Source organism: Chelonoidis abingdonii, chromosome 2 (assembly GCF_003597395.2).
Source record: "Chelonoidis abingdonii isolate Lonesome George chromosome 2, CheloAbing_2.0, whole genome shotgun sequence".
Classification (NCBI taxonomy): domain Eukaryota; kingdom Metazoa; phylum Chordata; order Testudines; family Testudinidae; genus Chelonoidis; species Chelonoidis abingdonii.
In genome coordinates this window covers 234,144,871-234,165,540 of record NC_133770.1, presented here as the reverse complement: position 1 = coordinate 234,165,540, position 20,670 = coordinate 234,144,871, and the positions used below count along the sequence as shown (strand labels likewise).

The following is a 20,670-nucleotide window of genomic DNA, read 5'->3' as shown; positions in this document are numbered from 1 at the left end:
AAATTCATCCCATGCCCACACCCATAGAATCATAGAGTATCAGGGTTGGAAGGGACCTCAGGAGGTCATCTAGTCCAATCCCCTGCTCAAAGCTGGACCAGTCCCCAACTAAATCATCCCAGCCAGGGCTTTGTCAAGCCAGGCCTTAAAAACCTCTAAGGATGGAGATTCCACCACCTCCCTAGGTAACCCATTCCAGTGCTTCACCTCCCTCCTTGTGAAAACGTTTTTCCTAATATCCAACCTAAACCTCCCCCACTGCAACTTGAGACCATTACTCCTTGTTCTGTCATCCAGTACCACTGAGAACAGTCTAGATCCATCCTCTTTGGAACCCCCTTTCAGGTAGTTGAAAGCAGCTATCAAATCGCCCCTCATTCTTCTCTTCTGTAGACTAAACAATCCCAGTTCCCTCAGCATTTCCTCATAAGTCATGTGCTCCAGCCCCCTAATCATTTTTGTTGCCCTCTGCTGGGCACATTTAGACTTTGAAGCAATGGAACTCATTTGGTTCTGCTGTTCGGGGGAAGGGGCAGGATTCTAGGAAGTAACTCAAGGATCTTCAGAGTTCCAGTGCACAGGGTACAGTTCCCAGTGCAAAAGAACACTTGAGGGGAAAGCAAGGTCAGGGAATCTGAATCTGCAATTACATGAACTAACCTACCAACATCCACAACCTCCAGGGAGGGAAGGATGCTATGGGAAAGGAGGTTGCTACAACCTGGAGGTTAGTTGTGGCAGTGGAGCAACTCTGCTGCTATTCTGAGGCCTTTGGAAAGGATTCCTTCCTCCCAGCACTCACAGATCTTCCTAATATACATCTTGTGCACTGGGATGAAGATTTGAGATCAATTTTAATCTTCAGTAGAACAATGTGGTAACTCTCTACTAGCCATAGGTGCAAATGGGGACAAAGTTATTTGGTTATATAAAACCTTGCTGATGTTATCTTTTCTAAAGTTGAGAACAGTGCAACTCTGGGTGTACTGAGGGTCACCCAGGTTAGGTATGGGGAGTAGGAAGGAAGTTATGCATCACTGTACCACCAGGTCTTTGGATTTTTCAGATATTGCTTTTCTCTCTGGTATGCTTCTTAAATTGTAGTGCAGGCTATTTGTGTGTTAAATATTTTACTAACAGACAGGATTTATGCTTTATTATTTTATATTAAATATTATGTAAATCAGTTCTCTCAAAAATGGCTGCACAAATGGCACTATGTGGTTCCACGGTTATTGTGCATCAGTAATTTCCATACAAAATTTTCTCTGTTTTATAAGAAAAGTTTGCTTACAAGAAAAAATTTTTTTTCGTCATTTCCAGGCCTGCTTATTCCACCCAGGAAATTAAATCATGCAATGTTCTTTTCTTCTCACTCATATTCTGCAGGTTAATTTTGCTTCTGGATATACCTTTGCAACTCTGTTACCGTTAAATCATGCTCTTACTTGCATCTGTGCAAGTCTTATCACTTATGCATTGAATTGAGTTGTTCTAGTGTAACTGATGACAGAATTTGGAATTTACAATACAATACAACTGGAATTTAGTTAAGAATTGTATTGATTTTATCTTAGGCAGAATAGAATCCAGCTCACTGTCCCAAACCTGTGTTGATTCTCCAGTACTAGCATGAGTAAAATATCGTAAATCTTTTTTTTTTATCAGTAAAATAGGCAGACATCAGTCTGAATAACCACAGGAAACAGATTTGTTAAGTAAAGAAGGTTATGTCTGAGTAATCCATTCAGTAAGTAGGCTTATTAAGGTATCAGGTATCAGAGGGATAGCCGTGTTAGTCTGGATCTGCAAAAGCAGCAGAGAATCCTGTGGCACCTTATAGACTAACAGACGTTTTGGAGCATGAGCTTTCATGGGTGAATACCCACTTCGTCGGATCCGACGAAGTGTGGTATTCACCCATGAAAGCTCAATGCTCTAAAACGTCTGTTAGTCTATAAGGTACCATAGGACTCTTTGCTCCTCTTATTAAGGTAGTTATTATAATTTATCTCTTGAGTAAGAAGGTGCCAATTTTTACATAGTTTTGAGAGTAGAACTGCTGTTTAAACTGTTTGCTGGGACATTAATTTCCAGAGTTGCCAGAAAAACTATGTATGGTATCTTCAAAACTATCTATTTTATTTTTTAAGTCTTTCACAATCTATGCAACCACAATTTCTATTTTTGAAGCTACTGTGTTATTCCTCTGGAATTGTGTGCCGAAGTATGAAGGAGCTACAAATGTTTAGCATATCTGGCATGTAATACCATGCAATGCCAGCTACAAAAGTGCCATGGCAATACCTGTTCTCACTTTCTAGTGACATGTAAATAGAAGCAGCCAGGCATTGTTCCTGTAAATGTTAAACAAACTTGTTGTCTGAGCAATTGACTGAACAAGAAGTAGCACTGAGTGCACTTGTTAGCTCTGAAGTTTTACATTGTTTGTTTTTTGATGCATTAGTGTACAAAAAAAATCATCTAATAGCGGAGAGATCCTGTGGCCACCTTTAGGACTAACAGACGTTTTGAGCATGAGCTTTCGTGGGGATACCCATCGTCAGTGCATATGCGTCTGACGATGTGAGTATCACCCATGGAAAGCTCATGCCTCCAAAACGTCTGTTAGTCTAAAAGGTGCCACAGGATTCTCTGCTGCTTTTACAGACCCAGACTAACACGGCTACCCCTCTGACACTTAAAAAAAAATCTACACTTGTAAATTGCACTTTCACGACAAAGAGATTGCACTATGATATTTGTATGAGATGAATTGAAAAATACTATTTCTTTTGTTTATCATTTTTATAGTGCAAATATTTGTAATAAAAATGATGTACACTTTGATTTCAGGTACAACACAGAATACAGTATATATGAAAATATAGAAAAACATCCAAAATATTTAATAGAATTCAATTGGTATTCTGTTGTTTAACAGTATGGTTAAAACTGCAATTAATCATGATTAATTTTTTTAATCACAATTTTTTGAGTTAATCACATGAGTTAACTGCGATTAATCGACAGCCCTGCTAAAAATCATTGTTTTTCTTGCTACCAGAGAGGATGGGTTGAATATTGAAAATGGGAGGAGACAGGATAATTGAGAGAACTCAACCCAGCTAGCACATTACTCATGTCCTCCTCTTCCAAAGTATAATTTAAACAAAGGGCAATGGGTAAGTTGAAGTTGACTTTGTTTGCTTTAATTTATTTTATCTCCGTGTGCTTCTAATATTCTTACTGTATCAGCCACTCACACATTGCTCATCAGCTCTTAATCAGTTATCAAGAATCAGATTTTATATAAACTGAGTCCTGAGATCTGTGTATGGTAACTGGGAATGCAGTCGGGAAAATTGCACATGCAAATTGAGTAAATACACACACTGATTGCTAGTTAGAGACTTAGCTAGCAGTGTACTTCCATAGTTGCCTTAATTGCATTAATAATTGGAGTAATTTTGTGCACAATCATGGAAGCATCTTTCCACACACACTCACAGATACTACTTTTTGAAAATTTGGCCCAAAATGAAAAAAGATTTCTTTGATGAGAAAGCTAAGATAGTGTCTGATAGGCTTTGTAGTTGTAAACTTCATAGTTACAGGTGGAAGACAACCCTATTATGGGACATTAATAAAATTTCAGTAGTGCTGAGCTGGGAAAGTGTGCAAGGTTATGCATACATTATTGTATTGTGCACTGGCATTGAGATCTCATAAACGCTTCTGAAGCCAGCCTCTTGTATATAAATATGACGGCATACTGTGGACTGGTCTTTCTGTTGTCAGATCTTTTCCTCTGTCATGTCATTCCGGGATGATGTGAATTAAAATTTTTTTAATGGTTTATATTCTCCTTCGTTGCATCTGAGTGCTTGTCCACTGAGGGGATGTCTCTGCCTTTCAAAGCTTACTATGTGATCAGCACTTGGGTCTCCCCTCAGCTTGCAATTCCATTTTATTTTGTTGGATTCAGATGGGACTTTAACCATTAATTGCATGGAAAATTAAGAAAAAGGCCTTAAACTGGCATCAGAAGCTGACAGGGAGCCAGTGAGGGACTGGAGCACAGGCCTGCTGTGCTCACAGTGTCCTGTTGTGGTGGAGGCAAGCAGCCACATTCAGTACATGCTGGAATGTTTGCATCATCTTCCACTCATCTTCAGATACAGTGAATTACAGTAATCCAGCCTAGAGGTGACAAATGCTTAGATCGCTGTGCCAGGTCTTTGTCTGAGAGGAAGTTTCCTTGCAAGCTGGAGGTGAGAGAGGACATTTTTGAAAACTGATGCTACCTGGTCATCGAAGCTTAGGACTCCAAGGCTTTGCATCACTTTGAATGGAGGTTGTATGTCTTTGATGGAAGTTGGAGACAAGGATCTTTGCCAGCTCTTCGAAGCGTTTTCCTTTTCCAGTTCAGTTTGACTCAGCTGCTCTTCAGCGTGTTTCGTGTCAGCATTGTGACATTTTAGTAGTGGTGGTGCCTGCATGAGTTTAGAATGAGAAATATAGCTAAGTGTGATTGGCATACTGTTGGCAGCTACAGTGTCTTGCTGTCTCTCCCAGTGGTATCACATAGATATTGAAGAGGAGGGGATAGTGTGGATCCCTGAGGGACCACACATGTGAGAACCTTTGGACAGGAGGGGCCATCACCCACCACCACTCTCTGCATTCTGCTGGAGAGTAATGACTGGAGACACTGTAGTGCTGTGCTATCTATTCCTGCTATGTTATGTAGGCGTGTTAGCAGCACCTTGTGGTCCACTGTGTCAGAGGCTGCCGAGAGGTCCAGCAGTATGATCATGGAGATCTTAGCTATGTACGTGGCCATGAGGAGTCATCTTTTTAGTGCCACTAGATTCATCGCTGGGCTGTTACTTGGTCTGAACCCTGATTGTGAGGCATCTGGCATGTTGGCTGATGTCACATGTTGTGGAGCTCAATGTGGTTACTATTTTCTCAACTATTTTGCCCAGGGGTGGGAAGGTGGGGACCAATTGTAGCTGGAGAGATAGTCAGGGTAGAGTGTTGGCTTCGTGAGGATTGGATAACATACTGCATTTTCATAGAGTTTGGTAGGTGTGCTTCTCTGAAGGAGACATTGACTTTTCCCTTTAGTAGTGGGTATAATTGTTCTTCACTGGCTTTTACCAGTCAGGAGGGACATGAATCAGTTTTGCAGATTGTGGCTCTGACATTTTTCAGGGCTTCTTGAGCTTCAGCATGTGTGATGGGGCCAAACTCCTTCAGAGTGGTGGGGCGAATTATATTTTTCTGCCAGAATTCCCCACTTCCCAGCTTCCTTTATATGCAAGTGAGGCAGAAGTTTCTCTGGTGGCTATTAAACAATCAGCTGTCTTAACTGGCTTTATTTTCGGAAGCTGAACCCCACTCCTGCTTTGTATTTGGTCGCAGACAGGTGGGCTGCCTTTTTAAATAAAAGAAAACAGCAAAAGGCCAAATCTCATCCCAACACACACCCAGAGGATGGAGCCTTCAGAAGATTTGTGACATTGTTGGATTGTGCAGCCACTTCCATTTCCATCCTTTCCATTTTTCAAAGGGCCCCTTTTCAGATATTGGTGTCATGCCCACGTGGCTGCCGACGTCTGGGTCATCTTCACAGGTGTAATTTGTGAGTCAGTTTAAAATTGCCCTTCAGGTTTACAAATCTCTCACTCCAAAACCCATACTTTTGACATCTCGTCTGCCTGCTCCTCTGCCTATTCATCCTATATCTTGAGTCTTTATCTTCTCACTGTCTTCTTGCTCATAGTTTCCATAACTGGCAGTTCTTCTTCGAGTGCTTGCTCATATCGATTCCAATTAGGTGTGTGCGTGCCTCATGCATGATCATCGTAGAATTTTTACCCTAGCAACACCTGGTAGGTTGGCTGTGGAGCCCCCTGGAGTGGCGCCTTAATGGCGCTGGATATATACCCCAGCTGACCCAGCACCCCTTCAGTTCCTTCTTGCCGGCTACTCCGACAGAGGGGAAGGAGGGTTTGAAATGGATATGAGCAACACATCTCGAAGAACAATAGTTACAAAGGTGAGTAACCATCTTTTGTTCTTCGAGTACTTGCTCATATCGATTCCAATTAGGTGACTACCAAGCCTTACCTAGGCGGTGGGGTAGGAGTGAGACGTCGCTGAATGCAGAACCACAGAACCAAATGTGGCATCGTCTCTAGACTGCTGAACTAGCGCGTAGTGAGCGGCAAAGGTATGTACCAATGACCAAATTGCAGCTCTAGAGATCTCCTGTACTGGGACCCGGGCCAGGAAGGCAGCCGATGATGCTTGAGCCCTTGTGGAGTGGGCAGTGAGGCGCGGGGTCAGGACACTGGCGAAGTCGTAGCAAGCACAGATACAGGCCGTGATCCATGAGGAGAAGCATTGGGAGGAGACCAGTAGGTCTTTCATCCAGTTGGCCACTGCAACGAAGAGTTGAGTCATTTTCCTGAATGGCTTAGTACGCTCGATATAGAAGGCTAGAGCCCTACAAATGTCAAGGGAGTGCATATGTTGATCCTGCCATGTATTGTGCGGCTTCGGATAAAAGACCTGGAGGAAAATGTCCTGGTTCACATGAAAAGCTGATACCACCTTGGGGAGAAAGGCAGGGTGGGGGCGAAACTGCACCTTGTCTTTGTGGAAAACTGTATACGGCGGCTCAGACGTGAGGGCTCTGATCTCAGACACACGTCTTGCTGAAGTGATGGCTACAAGGAAGGCTATCTTCCAAGATCGGTAAAGAAGTGAGCAGGTGGCCATCAGCTCGAACGGGGGCCCCGTGAGTCTGGAAAGGAACAGGTTAAGGTCCCACGCTGGAACTGGTTGTCATACTTGAGGACAACAGTGATCTAAACCCTTCAGAAATCTAATGACCATCGGACTGGAGAAGACAGAGGAAGCATGTTCTCCTGGATGGAAAGCCGAGATGGCTGCCAGGTGCACCCTGACAGATGATATCGCCAGGCCCTGCTGCTTTAGGGTTAGGAGATAGTCTAGTATAAGCGGTATCGATGCCTGCATGGGGGGGCGTGGTGCACTGCATGCACTAACAGGAAAATCGCTTCCATTTGGCTAGGTACGTGGCTCAAGTGGAGGTCTTCCTGCTACCTAACAGAACCTGCTGCACTGATTGTGAGCTGAGTAATTCCGACCAAGTTAGTCATGTAGCATCCATACTGTAAGGTGGAGCGATTGCAGGTTGGGATGACAAAGGCACCCGTGGTCTTTTGAGATTAGGTTCGGCCACAGCAGGACTGTGATCAGAGGCCCTACCGACAACTGCAGGAGCATGGTATACCAGTGCTGCCTGGGCCATGCTAGGGTGACCAGAATCATACGTGCCCTGTCCCTGCGTAACTTGAGCAGGACCCTGTGGACTAGTGGGAATGGAGGGAAAGCACAGAACAGATGGTCTTTCCACGAAAGTAGGAAAGCGTCTGTTAGGGAACCTGGAGAATGTCCCTGGAAAGAACAGAGCACTTGGCACTTCAATTGTTGTGCGAGGCGAATAGGTTGACCTGGGGAAACCCCCACCTCAGGAAGATGGAGTGGATGATATCTGGACAAATCGACCACTCGTGAGGCTGGAGGGACCTGCTGAGGCGGTCTGCCAGCATGTTCTGGACCCCCGGGAGAAACGACGCTATCAGATGTATTAAGTGGACTATGTAGAACTTCCACAGGTGAACGGCCTCCTGGTATAGGAGGGACGACCAGACTCCCCCTTGCTTGTTGATGTAGAACATGGCCGTGGTGTTGCCCGTGAGTACTGCCATACAACGGCCATGTAGGTTCCCACAAAATGCCTGACACGCTAGGCATACTGCCATCAGTTCTCGTACGTTGATGTGCAGAGTTAATTCGGATGTGGTCCAAAGGCCCTGCATTTGGAGTTCACCGAGGTGGGCACCCCATCCCAGAGATGATGCGTCTGTGACTACAAGGAAGGTTGCAGGGTGTGAAATGGAACCCCCTTCGCACACCGACATGGGATCCAGCCACCAACAGAGGGAGGTCAAAACCGATTCCAGGACAGTGACCACCATGCTCAGGCTGTCTCAACCTGGTCGATATACTGTTGATAACCAGGTGAAGCCGAAGTCTGGCATGCCTGGTTATGTAAGTGCACGAAGCCATGTGCCCCAGAATGCTGAGGCACATCTTTACCATGGAAGTCGGTAAGTTTTGAAGGCTGCAGATCATGTTCACCATTGACTGAAAGCATGCATCCGGCAGGAGGACTTGGGCGAGTCTGGAGTCTAAGACTGCCCAAATAAACTCTGTTCTCTGGGTTGGTTCCAGAGTCAACTTTTCATTGTTGAGCAAGAGACCCAGCTGGCGGAACGTGCTTAGGGAAAGTCGAACGTGGGATTGTACTTGGTCCCTGGTGTGGCCCTGAATGAGCCAGTCATCGAGATACGGAAACACTTGGATCCGTTGTCGATGAAGATAGGCTGCCACAACAGCCATACATTTGGTGAACACTCTGGGAGCCATGGACAGGCTGAAGGGAAGGACAGCAAATTGGTAGTGTTCATGATTGACCACAAAGCAAAGGAAGCATCTGTGCACTGGGTAAATCACTATGTGGAAGTATGCGTCGTTCATGCCAAGGGCGGCGTACAAGTCTCCAGGATCCGGGGAAGGAATAATGGTCCCTAGTGAAACCATGCAGAACTTCAACTTTACCATGAATTTGTTGAGTCCACGCATATCGAGGATGGGTCAAAGCCCACCCTTTGCCTTGGGGATTAGGAAGTAGTGGGAGTAAAAGCCCCTGCCCCTTAGCTCCCTTGGAACCTCCTCAATTGCTCCCATGGACAGGAGCATTTTGACCTCCTGTATAAGGAGTTGCTCATGAGAGGGATCCCTGAAGAGGGACGGAGAGGGAGGATGGGAGGGAGGGGAGAAAGAAAACTGGAGAGAATATCCCCTTTTCACCGTGCAAAGAACCCATTGGTCTGAAGTTATACAGGACCACACCTGGTGGAAATGGGAGAGACAATCTCAAAATGGTGGGGAAGGATCCTGGATGGTGGCTGGTACACCGTCGTCGGATGCACCTTCAAATGTTTTGCCTGGGCCCCATCGATGGTTTGGGAGGGGTGGGGCCTTGGTTTTGACTGGGTTGGTGGCCGGTGGATCTCTTTCTACCACCTTGTCCGTCCTCCTTCCCCTCTGTTGGAGTAGCCGCAAGAAGGAACTGAAGGGGTGCTGGATCGGCTGGAGTATATATCCAGCGCCATTAAGGCACCACTCCAGGGGGCTCCACAGCCAACCCACCGGATATTGCTAGGGTAAAAATTTGAAATAGTTGTGTGTGAGTATAAAGGCACAGAGCTCAGCAAACCTCGATGCCAACTCTGCCCACATATCTACACCAGCAATACCATCACAGGACCTAACCAGATCAGCCACACCATCACCAGTTCATTCACCTGCACATCCACCAATGTAATATACGCCATCATATGCCAGCAATGCCCCTCTGCTATGTACATCGGCCAAACTGGACAGTCTCTACGGAAAAGGATAATGGACACAAATCAGATATTAGGAATGGCAATATACAAAAACCTGTAGGAGAGCACTTAACCTCCCTGGCCAGACTATAGCAAGACTTAAGGTGCATCACTGCATGCAAAAAACTTTAGGACCAGACTTAAAGAGAAACTGCTGAGTTGCAGTCATCTGCAAATTTTGACACACGCTCAGGATGTGAACAAAGAGTGTGAATGGCTTGCCAACTCAGAAACATTTTCCTCTCTTGGTTTCACACCCAGCTGCTAGAACAGAGGCCTCATCCTCCTCGATTGACTAACCTCGTTATCTCTAGCTTGCTGCCAGCGTATTATCCTGCCCTGGAAATTTCAACTACAAATGCATCTGACGAAGTCGAGTATTCACCCACAAAAGCTCATGCTCCAAAACATCTGTTAGTCTATAAGGTGCCACAGGATTCTCTGCTGCTTTTACAGATCCAGACTAACACGGCTACCCTTCTGATACTTGACATCTTTTATTTGTTTGTCCTGAAGCTCTTAAGTATCTGTAAGTTCCTTCCTTCCTTCCTTCCTTCCTTCCTTCCTCTGGGACAGCAGTCACTTTCTGTCCTTAAATATCACCTTACCCATCTTATTGTTCTCTTCAGGTTGCGTACATAAAGGGTGAAATCGGGGTCCCACTGAAGCCAGTGGAAATTTTACCACTGACTTCACTTCAGCCAGGATTTTACCCAAGGTGGTTTGCATGTATAAAGGCTATACGAAAATACATCCTGTTCTAGAAAATTCTCACCACAGATGCATTCATTTGCTGTTCTGACATACAGGAATAAAGTGAAATTAGTATATAGAGAATCATAAAAAAACTCACTTCCCCAACCAGTGGTTGCTGTTGGGCAATAACGGAAGTAGAAGTCTGAAAGGAGAATGAAAAAGGAAGTATCCTCAGCCAAACAAAACTTACCATCTAAATTCTGAATGTGGATGTGACAACAAAGAAAGTGCTTCAGAATTAGAAGAAACAGGAAAAATGAATTATGAATTCAAAAATACTTAAGCTGTGATTGCCCTCAGCTGACTGCACATGCTCTGAGGTAGGTTTACCCCTTTTTAGAAAGCTTTGTCTCTGTTTTCATTTCTGAATATGGTTTTGTTATATGACCTGTTGTTACTAGAAGGATTTAGTTCACATTTATTGCAAACCTAGCGAAATGAACATTTTAAAAAGGCAAAAAACCCTGTAATGGGGGATTTCTGTCACATTCCTATGTAATGAGCAGTGAACTTATATATATTTATTAACATTAATCTTTTGAGACTGGTGGGTGTCCATCCTTTTCTCTGAAATAGAAAATAAAATGATTGAGATTTTTTCCTGTTTTGAAAAATGCAATATTGAAGTTGGGAGGCTGCAGTCAGATATTTATGCTAGAGATATTAAATAGGTTTTAAAGACAAAACCGTAAATCATACAATACAGGAGAATGATGGACTTATTAGCAGATCATTAAATGACTTTTTTTTCCTAAGAGCCAAGCATATTTTTCATAACTTACAAGAAGTGTCTTGCCTTGCAGTAACACATATGTTTAACATTAAAAAAACCACAATATTTGACTATGGCAGAGTTTCTAGTTATTAGGTTTACATTGCTTGGAAAATTGTGACAATATGGTTATTAATATCAGTAAATGTATGACTGGATAACAAGATCATATTTATGAAAAATAATCTCTTGTTAGTTAACCATTTTACAGATGTGGCATTTCCTCCTTTAATAATATCACACATGCTGATGTGTACAAGGCCGCAGCTTAGGAACAGAGAGAAATTGTAAAAGATCTCTTGACCCAAAATCAATTAAACCATTGAGGTCATTCTTACTGGTCAAAATTACTTGACTGTTGTTTCATAGTTTCATAATTAATGGAAAAATAGAGAGGATTGTGAAAATGTGATCATTTTCTAGTATTGTGTTACTTAAAAGGGTTTGTTTTATTTTTGGAGTATCACTATTATCAGCTATAATGGGCTTTCTCTTCCAACCTTTAACTTCATAGAGGCTTCACACATTGAAGAATCAAGCTGACATTTTTTTAAATTCACCTATCCAAAAATATGGCTTACAAATCTGAAAATATGTTTGCTTTTGATCAGTACTAAATACAATACATGACTAGTGCAGAGTAAAATCACAGTCAGTGTTTGGCTTAATGCAAAATAAAATGCAACATGAAATTATGGAAAGTGGTTGGGTATTTTGTTTTTGTTGTTTTTTGCATTTCAGCGGATTCATTGGTGTTTAATATTTAAAAATAGTGTTCAAAATAATACCTTTTTATAGTCCTTTGTTTTCAGTGAAATGCACAAATAAGACTTGAAGCTCAGCTCTTTATTCAGTAAGTGCAATGTGTATGGATTCCCTCCCCATTGCCAATAAAAAATAATCTTTTAACAGAATTCTTCCTTTCAGTGTTTAATATAGGATGAACAACTAATATAATACCACTGCTTCCATTTGAGGGTGATGGTTTCTAAAAGAAATGATTTGCTAAAATAAAGATCATTTTTAAACATGCAGAGAGGTCCAGATCCTGTTCCCTTGCCACCCCCCATTCTCAACATATGGAAAGCCCTTCATGCAGCAGAACCAGCGAGATTCCACATCACAGTGCTAGGGAAGGAAGGATAGCAACACCACATATAGAGGATGCAGACAAGTCCAGCTATGTGGGGAATCCTGCACAGTCACTGTATCTAAGGTCAGAGTGGTGAGCAATGTGGATCTTACAGGCCCTTTCACATGGTTAGGGAGCGCTAGAGCCACAGAGCTTACGTCAGCCCTTCTTCTGTATTAGCAGTTACAGAGTGGCCCCTTGACCAGAGGACCTTATGCCCTGGAGATCCCTAGTACCTAGTGAAGTTGCTAAGGCTGGGCACAGGATTTAGTAATAAAACATTAAACTCCAAGAGCAGCAAATTCTTGGATTTAGTAATAAAACATTAAATTCCAAGAGGACAAATGGAACTCTTCTTGAAGTAAAGAGGAGCTACTGGAACATATTGAGAGCAGAATTTAGCCTTAAGGGATATACTCTTGCATTCCACACAAATTCGTCTTTCTTTTAAGAACGTGTTTGTCTGATATACCATAAATTAATAATTTCCCAGTGCTGTGCCCAGTCCTGCAGTCTTCAGAAGGACTGGCCATTCCTAGTGCTTGAACTTAATGACAACTGTATGTGTGGGAAGGGATGGGAAAGCAAAATTCAGCATCTGTCCTTGGAATTTGTTGCTGCATGTTGGGATGCTTCAGACAGTACAGCATTAGGAATGTGCAGGTTAGGAAGGAGATGAGGGACAAAAGAGGAAGATCTGGGTAGATGTGTATAGTATGAATTCACAAAGTCTGATATGCAGTTATACTTCATCAATTTTATGTTTTGTCCATCTGTGTTTTTTCTCAGGTACTTATCATTAATGTGTAAGTCTGGTAGCTTCAGTTCAGTCAACCATCTTGTATAAATACACACTGATGGGTACAGTATAGGAACCTGTATGGCATAGAATTCCCAGGGGTTACTTTGCCATTCCTTAAAGACTTTATGCTGTACGAGTCACTAGCAAATGCACATATACATTCCTCCATCTCTGTAATCATAGTTTGAGGCATACAAACACTTGCATCACAAACCAATCACATGCACAAAAAAGTTTTGTTTTACAATCATTTTTAATTAGACTCAAGTACAATCACATATTGGCCTGTTCTCCCATAATTTTAAAAGATTCTTAAAAATTCACTTTAATTTTAAAACCAAAAATTTCATCTCAGTCAAATTCTAATATTTTCAAATTATTCAAAATGAAACAGTACTTTTAAAATGCTGTACAACCCCATCCCTGTGTTAGAATGTTCAGTGCGCAATTCTACCATATCTCACTGCAGACATATTCATTGCCATGCTTTAAAAAATACCTATGGTTAAATTCAGGTGCCAGGTGCATTTGTAACCTACACACCTCCTGGGTGTGGTGGTCTGTCACCTTTAGAGGCCACTTAGAGATGAATGAGTCTGCTACAGCCTTAATTAAGAGCCATGTGGCTTTCAGCTCATGCAGTAGAGGCTTATGCATTTAGCTCCAGAGGTCCCGGGTTTGATCATGTCCGCCGACAACCAAGCTCTGTCAGACAAAGCCGGCTCTAGGCACCAGCATCCCAAGCATGTGCTTGGGGTGGCACTTTTAAAGAGGCGGCACTCTGGCCCTTTTTTTTTTTGCTTGGGGCAGCAAAAAATCCTGGAGCCGGTCCTGTTGTCAATGTTACACTTTGAAAGCCACACTCAGTGGAAGCCACACTCACAGCTGAAGGAAGAATCTGTTCCTTCTAGTCAATTCCTTACAATAATATTCAATTACAGGAAGCTATTTGTGGCCCCACTTCTGCAAAGTGCTGAGCATCCTTCACTCTCATGGATCCAGATCATCCCCACAGTGCAAAGCTACGAGAAAAGCTGGCTGAACTAGCTACCGGGGATTCCATTAGTGTGGGAAGGAATTCCCATATGGCTTAAAGTTAATATAGTGACTCTAAACTAACCTCCTTTACCTCCTGACACAAGGAGAAAGGAAAAGTGGGCAAAGTACTTTTGTATTCTGGTTACAATTGGCTGCGAGGGGAGAGGATGAGAGAACAAACAACATGTGACAAATGTTTCTTAATGCATTATGGGAAGATACTCAGATACTATGATCATGAATAGAATAAAATGGCCCATTGGGGCCATGTGTATTTAGAAGCCTCATGTTCGGACTGGACAGTTTGCTGTCAGTCCCAGGATCAGGGGATTGCAGAGATGCCAGTAGTCACCATTGCTTCCCTTATCCTGCTCTGGTCCTGTACCAAATACAGATAGACTTGGCCTATTGTCTTCAATATGAGATGAAGACTCTCAGGACCTCACCGGATATTACCCTACAACAGAATTTTGATGAATGAAATTACTACTATTCCTCACCAACACTTCTCAGTCTATTTTTTATTCTTAGACATAATAGCTTCAGGTCCCCTGGATCCTTTATGGGGAACCGATGTTGCTTTGCATAGCCTCTTGTCAGTCTCTTTTTGACTGCATTTGTTTTACAGAATAACTATTGATTCAGGTGTGTTTGACTGAATCTGTTTGAATATACTGCTGATTCAAGATTCCTGTAGAGTTGTCTGAATAAATGTGAAAGGCATGTTTGTCTTTCTCATGTGAATAATTGCTAAAATATAAAACTGGGCTATTTGTTAAATGCAATGGAGAGTTAATATTGTTATCAGAAAATATGTGCAAAAATATTTGACTTACACTTCTTGGATCCTATTGGTCTGGTGTCAACCTACACCTGCTATTGACCCTGTAAGCATTAGACACTTTAAAAAAAGATAACACAAATTATTCACCATTAATACTTTAAAATTAGTCACTATTAAAACCCTAATCATTTGCTGAGAGGATCCAAATTAGTGAACTTTGCAAGATCAAACAAAACTGAAGATATTTGTCCAAATTAAAGTGGAAACTTGCATCCAGAATATACTAAATGAACGTGAGTACTCCTGTAATAATAATTTTATTATCTTCAACTTGCAGGCTAGAGTTTTAATTATGACCGTTTTATATCAGTGGAAACCATGTATGTGGGATTAAAAACCTATTTCTTTAACTAGTCTAGTTAAAGACTATGGTTTGATACATTCTATGCTACAACTTTTATAAAAACCAGAGAACACTTCTAATAACACTTTTCTAATTTCATGGTTCAGTGCACAGTCAGTAAAGATTTAAATAATTCAGAAAGAAAGCCTATTCTGTCTCTTTATTAGAAGTTTAAGTCAGGCAAATTCTTTGACATTTAATAGGTTTTTAACCCTTTTAATAACTTCTCATGATGAATTTTATTGGAGTTTGTTTTAAATAAAGGGTTATTGTATTAAACTGAATAGAAGTCAGTAGGTGTTTTGTTTTTTTGTAATGATTGGTTTTGAGTCCTTGGCCCTGTGTGACTCAAAGGATATTAAAGAATAAAGTAGAAAGGAATGTTAATAGTCACAAAATTGTGTACCAAGAAATATAGAAACTGTATATTGTCATTATATTATTGTGCTATAAAATTTTTCAATCAAATTTTGAGTATTTAATTGTTTTAAAGGAGCTTACGGTCACTTACCAAGTCGGTGCTACATAAGGCAACCTAACATGGCTTTATTTTTTTTTAACAGAATGATTTTAGAAGGTTTTAAGTAGCCAACTTAATAGCAGTTTCTTTTTCTTATGCTTCCCTTGTCTAGGATTCATTTTACTTTCAAGGTTTCTGTTTTTAATTTTTAAAAGATTATTGAATGATTTCCCTAATAAAATACAAATTTTGAATGATACTTTCATTGTAGCCCAGGATATATAAAATGCACTACAGTATGACACTGAGGTATTCTCAAAATGCCCAACTCTTTTTCCTTAAAACTTTTAGCAGTCAGTTGGTTTTATATATATATATATATATATATATCTCATAACGCTTCTGGTCTTAATCTGTGCTTTGCCTCCAGCATTTATAATGGTGTTAAATATATAAAAAAGTGTTTTTAATGTATAAGGAGGGTTGCACACAGAGACTTGCTATGTGAAAGGGGTCACCAGTACAAAAGTTGGAGAACCACTGTTTTAACATGTTTGGAGCTCTTTTAAATTTGGATTTCTGGGGTGTATAATTGTAGTATTTTGGATAATTACAAAACACATGGGATGTTTTTACCCTACATTATTGATATGTTCTCTGAAGTTCATCTCTATCTCGTTGTTGCCAGTTCTCTCAATTTTATCATGAGTCTTGTGAGATTTTCTGTTTTTCTTAAGCCTCAGCTTCTGGACTGGTATATAATATGTGAGAATCTCTATTTTCATGACCTGAAAAATCTGTAGGTGCCAGGCCATGACAATTAACATGTCTTTGTGGCATGGATGGGTAGCCAGGCTGAAATCAAAAAACCAATGTTATATCTCAGATCCAGGAATGGTTTGATTGATCCTGTCCCAGTCATTTCATCAGATAAGAATATCAGGATAATACACCAAGATGGTCTCCCAGGTAGACATTTCCATGTTGGGGTCATATTGGGTGTGTTCACATTTATTTTAAAGTCATGGGAGGAAGGATGATGTGTTCTTTAAGGCACCTGAGTTGTATTTTCTCCCGTTGCTTTGGGCAAGTAATTAGAAGTATATATTCAAGCAGCATGAAACTGAACTTCTCAGTTTTTGTGCCTACTTTGCACCTATGGTATGAATTTTAGGTGCAAACCTCAGTAGTTGCATCTCTGACTACTTATTTGAACTTGCAGTCAGGAACTTACAGGTGCAGTTACTCACATTTGTGCCTATAATTGAAATGCAAACACAAAAATATAGAAGATGTGTCCCAGTTTCCTCATCTGTAAAAGCATGATGAGATCCTTGGGTGGAAAGTGATATAGAAATGCCAAGTAACGTCATTATTAGATCATCAGAGAGTTCACTGAGGATGTCAAATAAGGACTATCCTTATTTTCTGTAACATCCAAATTTTTAATATTCTGATATCTGAAACTTTGTTCTCCAAATTGGAATTTAGCCATCAGACTGCCTTGCCTCATTATTTCCTTGGGGTTTGTTTTCATTCCAATACTGTACGAAAACAAATTTCAAAACCTTGAAAGTTGCTGCAGAGTAGAATTGTGGCCCTTTGGTCAGCTCTGAATATAAATATTTGCTGCTGCTGCTGCTGCTGCTTGGTTGCATTTAACTGCGTACTTGTAAGGAATTTCAGGTGGGCCTGAGTATGTTGAATTGCTTAGAAAGCTTAAACTTTCCCATCAGTGGTCTAAAAGAGTGACATTCTCTATTGTTCACATCTGTTGTGAATTGCTTTCCATAGAGTAGTTCCATGATTATTTTAAAATTAGTTTTAATGTGTTACGTGCCTGCTTTTATCAAAATCCAAGAATACAGAATGCATTTATGGACAAGCTGCTCCCATCTCCATGGATGGTCCCATTGTATCCACTGTGGACTGCATGAGGATTTGGGAACCCCGTTCAGAAAGTGACAAGGGTAGGTAGGAGACAGGACAGAGGCTATGCCAAGAGATCCACAGCTACGTAGAGTCTCCTGCCTGTATCCTCACTTTCTGCAGAGGGAATGCCTTAGGGTCACAGCCTTGGGAGAAGGATTCCTTCTTTCCATGCATGTATCCTCCACCCATTGTACTGTCTCAGGCTGGGCAGTGGTTAGAGTGTTTATTCCTTAGGGCTTGTTCTCACTACCAGCTAAATCGGTGCGGCAGCAGCATCAGTTTAGTGGATCTGGTGAAGACGCAATAAGTCAATGGCAGAGTGTTCTCCTGTCGACTTCAGTACTCCTACTCCTTGAGAGGCAGAAGCTATCTCGACAGGAGAGTGTTGCCCATCAACATAGTGTGATGTAGACACCGCTGTAAGACCATCTAAGCTATGTCGACATAAGTAATATAATTTGTGTAACTTAACTAGTGTAATTTATCTCGTTAGTGTAGACAGGGCCTTAGTATCTAAATTGGAATATAAATGCAAATTAAGAAGGCACTTTTCATGTTTCTTACTCATATTTCTGCAAAGGTAAGTGAAATGCTGTAGCTGTTGTTAATGGAAACCTAATGTGTTTTAAAAATTCACAAAAAAAGTTGATTGCGTCTGAAATCCAGAACATTAGACGTTGTAAATAGTTCTTGCTATGTGGAGATTGTATAAAGAGGTCTGAATAACCAGAGAGACAAGATGGTGAAGTAATATCTTTGTTTGTGAAAGAGATAAGCTTTTGAGGTACAAAGAACTCTTCTTCAGGTCTAGGAAAGGTAGTCAGTGTAGGGAAAGGTAGTCACAGCAAATACAAGGTGGAACAGATTGTTAAGCATAATGAGTTAACACGTTGCAAGAGATCATTCAAGATGTAGTGGGCAATTAACACATTTGCAAATCATAGGACAAAGGAAGATTAGCAGGTTAGAGGTTGTTGTAGTAAGCCATAAATCCAGTGTCTTTACAAATCTATAATTTTTAATGTCTAGGAAAGTTATTAATTTAAGCTCCTAGACTCATCTTTTGAAGGTGTTATTCAGGATGAGAACGGATAGGTCAGAAATTCAGTTGATCTGTTTTGTTTGGTTTGGGTTCTTTTGTCTTTCATCATTTTTCTGTGTGAGTTCATTCAAGAGTATAATGATTGCCTGGTTTCATCCATATAAATGTTGGGATATTTGATGCTCTGAATGAGGTACACTACATGTTCTGATAGGCAAATGTAAGATCTATGAATCTTGAAGGGTGTTGTGGAGCATGTTGATCCCTGTAGCAGTGGAGATATGTCTGCAGATTTTGCATCTGTTGTTTTGGCAGAGTCTGGTGCCACTTTGAGTTGATTTTTCCTGGTCTTTGGGGAGCTTGTTTTTGATGATCAGTGTAGCAAGATTGGGAGGTTTTAATAACCAATCAGTTTTGATAGCCAAGGATATGTTGTCAGTTAGCAAATACGTTTTAGATAAAAATAAACACCATCATATTATTATTAAATTTGTGTCCAGCTTTCACTGAGGCATATACTTGCACAGTCATTTGAACCATTGACAAAAATACTTGTTTAGATTTTTTAATAGCGCATTTTATAATAGAGTATTTCTAATGAAAAATTTACTTATTTTGCCTTTTCAACCTCCTTTAATATGTCAAGCCAAAAGGGTCTATTTTTTGCACTGATCTGTAGTTTCCTTAGATTGTCTGAGAGGTACCCAAAAAATAGTGTACAAAGGGGTAGTGTAAGCTCTATTCACAGTTTAACTCCAGCAGTGTTTCTCAGTGGCCCTGGGGATAGCACTCAACAATGTTCAGTGTCAAAAGATTACAGACAGGGGTAAATGGAAGGGCTTCAGAGATACCTCACTTTCCCTTGTTCTTGCTGCAACTGGCAAACTTCCAAGCCTTGCCTGCTAACACCACATAAAGCAGCAGCTGGTGAGTAACATTAGCAAATAAGGCCTCAGGGCTACCCATGTTAAAGTTCTCCATTCACCAACTGCTATTCAGTGAAACAGCTGGATCAGAAGAGATACAGCCAAGAAGTAGTTACTGTTTTATGTGTACAACTGTTTTGATATAGATTGTCTGCTAGAGGCACAGATAATGATAGCTTTCAAGGCTAATATGTTTGACTAGGAGGGAAGCTGGTATTTGAAAAAAGGGAGCAGAAAGTCAGTAACAATCTTTAAAAATATAAATGTTTTTTTCAAGATTCAAGTTCTCAGTTGATGCTGTGCACTGGCTTTTTTCAATGGGTTAGTTATTGAATGAACTTGAATTATGGGTATTAAACCTTTTGTATTCCAGAGATATTAATTCATAAAGCAGTACCAAGACTGTATTAAGAGAGATCGCATTGTCAGAATCTTCTTCAGATGTATTTTAGGAAAACAAATGAATTTAAAATAGCAAACATTCTCAATTCCAGATATTTATTGGCATGATTCACTCTCCAAAAAATACACCAAATCAATCCACAAGCCTATAAATAACCTTTCAAAAAATCACTTATTCTGTCCATAATGAAAAAATGGCAACGATCATACTTGGGTTTTTTTCCCCAGTTCTAATTTTAATTCCTTGTTGTAAAAGGATCTCCCAGACTAGTATGCTATCAGGAGAGAGAGAGAGAATGTACATACACCCACAAGTGCAAGGGCGGGCGGGGGGAGGAGAGAGAGCGGTGGGTTATAAATCTAAAGTAAAAATCATTGAGTGACATGCTACAAAAGGCTATCAGTAAAATAACTATGGTTATATTAGTAGATTGGGCTGTTATCACTTTTCCCCTAATGCAATGATACTAGTACATTAGTAATTTTTGTCAAATTCCACCAGATATCTATGGCATGCTTTAATGATACCGACTAAGATAACTGTATCCATTTCATTTTCAGCTTGGAATTGCCACTTCAACTTTAAATCACCTCCCAAAACATCTAACCGTAGAAACTGAGCTATTCTCTGTAGTTGCCTTATCTCAAGCTATGAGTTTGAGTACAT

General features: G+C 40.9%; 1 protein-coding gene across 2 annotated transcripts in view; it reads left to right on the top strand.

The window, feature by feature from the left end:
• TOX (thymocyte selection associated high mobility group box) overlaps positions 1-20,670 on the top strand; it is a 274,588-nt gene that overhangs the window by 189,586 nt on the left and 64,332 nt on the right. The gene's annotated exons all lie outside the window — the stretch shown is intronic.